This window comes from Malurus melanocephalus, unplaced genomic scaffold, assembly GCF_030028575.1.
Source record: "Malurus melanocephalus ecotype Western Australia unplaced genomic scaffold, MMel_1.1 scaffold_4, whole genome shotgun sequence".
NCBI lineage: Eukaryota > Metazoa > Chordata > Aves > Passeriformes > Maluridae > Malurus > Malurus melanocephalus.
Window position 1 is genome coordinate 5788134 of NW_026623236.1, and position 6223 is coordinate 5794356.

At 45.4% G+C, this 6223-nt stretch overlaps 1 protein-coding gene across 1 annotated transcript in view; it reads right to left on the bottom strand.

Annotated features, from left to right (window-relative positions):
• TENT5A (terminal nucleotidyltransferase 5A) overlaps positions 1-190 on the bottom strand; it is a 3998-nt gene extending 3808 nt beyond the window's left edge. Inside the window, exon 1 of the mRNA XM_057369484.1 lies at positions 114-190. The gene's annotated coding sequence lies outside the window, so the exon portion shown is untranslated. The remainder of the gene's footprint in view (positions 1-113) is intronic.
• Between the last annotated feature and the right edge of the window lie 6033 nt (positions 191-6223).

Sequence of the window (6223 nt, forward strand, 5' to 3'; positions counted from 1 at the left end):
CCAGGGGCACCCCGCTCCGCGCTGCCATTCATTCCCGATTTTTTTTTCCTCTGCCTTTTTACCCCCCACCCCCCGACATTCCCGGTCATCCCAGGCGCAGCCAAACTTCATACCAGAGCGACGGAATTTGGCAAGGRCCCCTCTCCAAGCAGATGCCGAGGATCCCGGGCCGTGTGGTTTGCGCTGCTCGGCTCCTGACCGAGATTTCCAGAGCCGCCTGCGGCAGCGCAGCGGCATCAGGCCGTGCCTGCCCGGCCCCGGCCCGGCCCCCTCCCCCGCGCTCGCCCGCCCYCGTCGCCGGCGAGGCGAGGAAATAGACATCCCGAAGAGCACTGAGGAGCCGGTGCCTTCCAGAGGAGCATCCTGCCTATAGAGTACAAGCTGGGTAACCGCGGAGCCGTAAAAATAACGTGTAAGACAAGCMTATTATATAAACATACCATATATTTTATTGCAGTTACATTTTCTCTTAAATAACGATGGATGTATCGGCTTGTTTTTCACCTGTTACGTACATACACACACACACACACACGCACACACACAGAGTTAGTATTTAAAATACATATAGATACTATATGCATATAGATATTTTTAAAGAGAGATAGATACTATTTAAAGACAGATAGATACTATTTCAGATAGACAGATACTATTTAAAACAGACTAAGGGCACACACCCGACTCACGCAGTGAGTGCCCCGGTGCGCACGCCGCGCACGCCAGCGCGGTGCAGAGAGCGGCTTGCACGGAAAGATGCCGGGCTGGGGGAAAAGGAGGGGGTCACGAATGGTCACGAATGGTGTTGCGTCACCGCTCGCAGCTTTGTGACGCGCGGCAAGAGGTGCCACTGGGGTGCGCGGCGACATGACGCGCGGCTCTCAAAACCGAGCACTTTCACCCAAGCGTGGAGGGTGGGCGACAGAGCCCGACGGCGTTTACTGTCCCCTCTCCCCGTTTATAGCCCCCCCGCCCCATTTTTTCCCTCCCCGGGATGGGGCCAGACGTGTGGGGCTGTGCCTCGCCCCTCACGGGGAAGCCCCCGAGCCCGGCACGGTCCATCCCCACCCCACAGAGCGGAGGGGGTCCCGCTGTGCGCGGTGCCCGTCCCGTCGGGGCGCACCCGGCCGGCGCAGCCGCGGGGCAAGAGCACCCCCTGCCGGCTCCTGCGGGGCGGGGAGGGGGGGCTGGGGGCGGCTCGGGCTTTGATCCATTGCCCACATTGCCTATGGATCGGCAGCACGTGTCTGCTCCTCGCTCCGGAGCGCGCAGGCGGCGGGGGTGACTCCACCCTGCGCCCCCATCATGCGGCACCGCCGCCCCCTCCCCGTGCCACTCACGGCGCGATAACAGTGTTTGCATTGCTCTGTGCCAATGCATATAGAAAAAAAAYACGAAGGAAAAAATTAAAGGAAGTTGAAAGCTTTTAAAATCCGAATGTGTACAAGCGACTGCAGATTGACAGCAGAAGCAGAACGTTGTACATCTGCCGGCATATTGAAAGGGTTTTCCAGCTTAAACCTTTCTTAAAAATAAATATTCAGACTAAAGGGCCTGCTGGCAGGAAAGGCCTGTTCAGAGGAGCCTGTGACTGGCTGCCAGAGAACTTGGGCCACTGGCTATCGCTGCCCCCACTCTCTCCCTGGGTGCAGGAAAAGCATCTCCTCAAACTGACCGTGCATCCTGAGAGGAGAGGGACGAGCACTGCCCATGTCCCTGCCGGGTAGAGAGACACCCGGGGTTCCTCAGGGGCCAGCCAGGTGACAGCCAAGTGCAGGGGTCACAGGGGTCCCACCATGGGGCTGCCTGCTGCAGCACTGAGGCATYGCTGCTSTCCTTGGGTAGTTAGGAAGCTCTGAAAGGTTACAACACAGCCCTAGTTCCAGACTGGCATCATTCAGGTGAACTGTAGTTCACTAGGGCACATTATTTAATCTTGCAAAAGGAGTAACTGCCACCTTATTTAAGAGCAAATTATCATTATCAGCAATCAACTGGATTACTGATTTCTAGAGCAAGGACAAAGATCGGACTTGGAATCTCATCCCACATTAAGCAAAGTCAGCTCCAAGAAACTGAGACAATTTCCTGGCTGGAYGTAATCAACATTTCATTTACCTTGTGTTTCTCAGCATGTTGCAGTGAAATTTCAGCAGTATTTCAAATACTGCAGAATGTACCAGTGCATTTATGCTGGTCAGTACGATTTAATGCTATTTTATATGGATCTTGTTTCATTTCMCCATGAAATGTTACTTTTGACCTCTCCGAAGCTGCTATCACTTAAAAAAAAAAAATAGGTAGAAGTTCATCATGGAGTACACTGATTTGCCAAAGACAAGGTGAATGTGTCTCTGAAGGAAGACCTTTACACTGCTGGGCTTTGTTACAGGAAAAAAGCCAGCCAACTCCGGTCCTCACCTCACCCTCCCTTTCTTGGTGTAAGCACCTGGAAATCACATCCCACTCACCTGAAAGAAGAAAGGAAATGGTTTTCAGTCAGAATGACTGTATTTACRTTTTTTCAGTTCTGAAAGGTGCATGGGATATTAATCATCACACTCTGTATAGATTGAGAATTATTTACTCTGATGTGCAATTCTTTTCACTTCACCTAATTAATGGACATGAGAGAAAATATATATTTTATACATATATGTGTGTATATATATATATATATATATATATATATATATAATACATGTATTTTAAAATAAACTGCCTAAATAGAAGAGAAATAGAACCCTATCAGTGACTGCACTTTAYCTASGGTATGTATAAAYTGGATTTTTTGCTCCTCTGTCATACTTGAATGCGAAAACCCTTATCACTTAAAAAAGTATCTATGTTTAAATCAGTAGAACTAAGAACCCTTATCACTTAAAAAAGTATCTATGTTTAAATCAGTAGAACTAAGAATTGTAGCAAGAAATTGAATTAGGGTGAATTACGATACAAGAAATATAGAAACATTTGCATGAGTTAAAGAGATTATTCTAATTATGATTGATACTGGCAATGCTGCCACTAATAAAAGCATTAATTCAGCTCATGAACACACTCTGTCCCTTTAATGACAAACTTACTTTTGGAAGGATAAGGTGGGGGKTTTCAAATTGTCAATGTGAGCAGTAATTCTTTGACAGAATTTTGATTGTATTACTCATTCAGGTTGTTTGTGCTGTCCAAGCAATTAGTAGGAACGCAAGATGTGCAGTGTGAATCATGCCTTTCTGTATGTTCGCACAATATTTTTCAATTAGTCCTTTCATCTCACCCATACTCTCAGTCCTGCTCTAGAATAAATGAAAATTAATAGCAACAAATGTGTTCCTTGTGTRTACATTTGTGTATCTTTGCCTAATAAAGTCCTCAGTGTGAGCTCTTCATTCAGCTTGGCCAMGTAGCAGAGTGTACTCTCCAGGTGAGCTCTGCTGAATTTAGGAATTTAAGTATTTTATTGACTGAACTACATCAACTGTGACTGTAACGTCATTCTGCCTCCCTTCTGCCCCAGACGTGGTGCCTAAAACAGGAACATGCTCTTTCTGGCAGAAAAAAAAAAGAGCCAGAAACTATGACTCTTCAGCTGTGCCTAGTCTAGGAATTGGTTCCCATTTGGTGCTCAGCAGAAGCAAAACTTCCTGTTTAGTTTTTTCCAAGAGGAATTTGTGTGACAYGTCTGCTCTGCCGAAACTGCCAACATGTGTTACCTACAGACAGTCAGGGGATTCACTTCTGAGCAGGAACACTACTTCAGTCCAAAAACGAATGTTGACTGAGCCAGAGGTATTTGTTTTTGTTAAAAACCTAACAAACATCAATACTGCTATCATTACTATGTGTTAAAAGCAGCAGCTTGGATTGGCTTGGCAGGAACAACGAAGTGTGGGAAGCCCAAAAAACAGCCTCAAAAGAAGGTCAGAAAAAAAAGATACAACACAATTTTATCACAACAGCATCATGAAAAGTTTGGTGATGTAATTCCTCCTGTCTTTTGTTTCTTTCTWATCCTTCTATTAAGGGCAGTAATCTCACTGGAGAGGCAAACAGCAGGCACTATCATGATGGTTTTTCCTGCCTCCTTTTGGCAATGTTAGAAGTGTAACTAGATGTTCAGTATAATAAAAAAGCAATAGTCTGTGGCAAGATAGACATCGAGAGGCACAATCTCCAGGTGGCTGAATGTGCCGTGTATCAAAWGTGGATGAACAGGCTGTGCAAGGGKAGCTCTGGGGCCCCTCACAGCCCTGGCTGCAGTGGGAATGCTGGCGGTTGCCCAGGGATACAGCAGCCCTGCAGCTTTCCCACCCAGGCCTGGCACAGCGGCTCTTTCCATCTCTGCTCAAAAGTGCTTGAGCATGGCTGGCTTGGCCTATCTCATGCAGAGGCCAACGGCAACTGAAACATTCAAAATGAGATCTTGACCTAATTTTTTGTTCTCTGGTTGTTGAGATGGAAAGGCATTGCTGGGCAGCAATCACCGGAAAACTTCTTTATGTTATTCACTGCGTTGCTACACAATTATCTTGCTGGAAACAGCAGCTACATGACTGAGAATATTCACAGTTGTTCTCCACCCAGACAGCACGTGAATGTATCRAGTCAGCTCCAGAGAGAGAATTTCTGGAGAATGCAGGCTGCTGAACCCTTTTCCTTCCCTTCTCATCACCCCATGTGCAGTTGCTGGYGGGTGCTCCGGGCAGCTGCTGGCTCCATCCTGCTCCCCATGCTGCATATCTGGGCAACCCACCGGAGTGCCAAGCGTGTTACAGCTCTTCTCTCCACTTGCTGCCCCAGGCCAGAGAGTGGGGAGAGCTAAAGGAGGCATCAGCCAACAGCACTAAAGTTCAGAGAACTTGACTTGGATGGGAAATTCTAGGAATTAGCACGAAGTCATTAGATTTGAACAGAGCCCAGCCTCACCCTTGTACCACACAAACACAATCTAAAAATTAGTTTCATGAAACGGAGCCTTGCTAGAAGTTACATCGAGCACCAAAATTACTGGTATTCTTATTGACAATAGCACAGGATAAAATACTTCAAAATAAACTCTTAAGACCTTGTCTATACCAGACACACTTGCAATCCTTTCCAAATCTCGTTTGATTCAAATCTTTCCTCAGAATTAATATGGACAGAGTTTGAGCATGGGTGTGGAAGTAGAACTCAAAGTCTGGTTTTGTTGTTTGTTTTTTTGTTTTGTTTTGTTTTTATTTATTCTCACAAAAGTACTCAAATCGGATTTAAAATCTTTTTACCAAGAGCTTTGTCTTTCTCTTGCATTCATGCATGAAGTAGTCTTCTGATACCTTGATATTCTAGAGTTCACAATGATTTATTTCCAAAATTTATTTCCTAGTTTGACATTTTGTGATGGAATAATCAATACTAGGAATTAGTACTGGAACTATAATCAACTGCTGCACTAGTCAATACTTAGGTTATTTAAATATAATTAAAATCAGAGTTACTAGAAAATGATCTTTCAAAGATAAATAAAAGAAATCTTTGTGCTTTCAAAGTACTACTGTTTTATTAGTTTTATTTTCCTTCTGCCAGATTTTACTGGAAAGATGTTTTACTCATCCTGGGAAAAAAGTCAATGTTTGGACTAAATACTGTGATGTTTTGAAAAAGGTGCAGTTTGAAGAAGGCCAAATTATCAGAATTTTCTGATGAGCCTGCCAGTAGCTTTTTGCAATGCTGCTGAGAGAGTGTTAAATGAAACAGTAGTTTCAACATGTGCACTGCTGCAAGAGTCACTGGCCAAGGCAAGAGATCAGGGCACCAAAAGGTTCATCCACCAAAAGACCCATCCCTGCCTCCTCTAGGGAGTTCACAGCCTAAATACACCAGTACATTGCAGTACCATGTATTAGACAAACCCATCTGCATTTGCTCTTGAGCAGGATTTTTCAGAGGTGGGGCTGAAGCAGATGCAGGAGATGGCAAACCTGTCACCTCCTCCATGCCAGGCCTGCAGCCATCCCACCCTGCAAAGCACAGGATGGTGCCCTCCTGGAAAACCCTTTTTCTCTCGGCCACCCGCATAAAAAATAGCCACGCTCTCAGGTTCAGTCATGTTCTACACTCAGATAAGATTTTGTCCATATTGGCCCTTGGGATCTAAATGAGATAAAAATTACCTAAACAAGATTTAGGTATTCCTAGTCATCTGGCAATCAAGAAAAAGACTTTTTTTTTTTGTTTGTTTTTT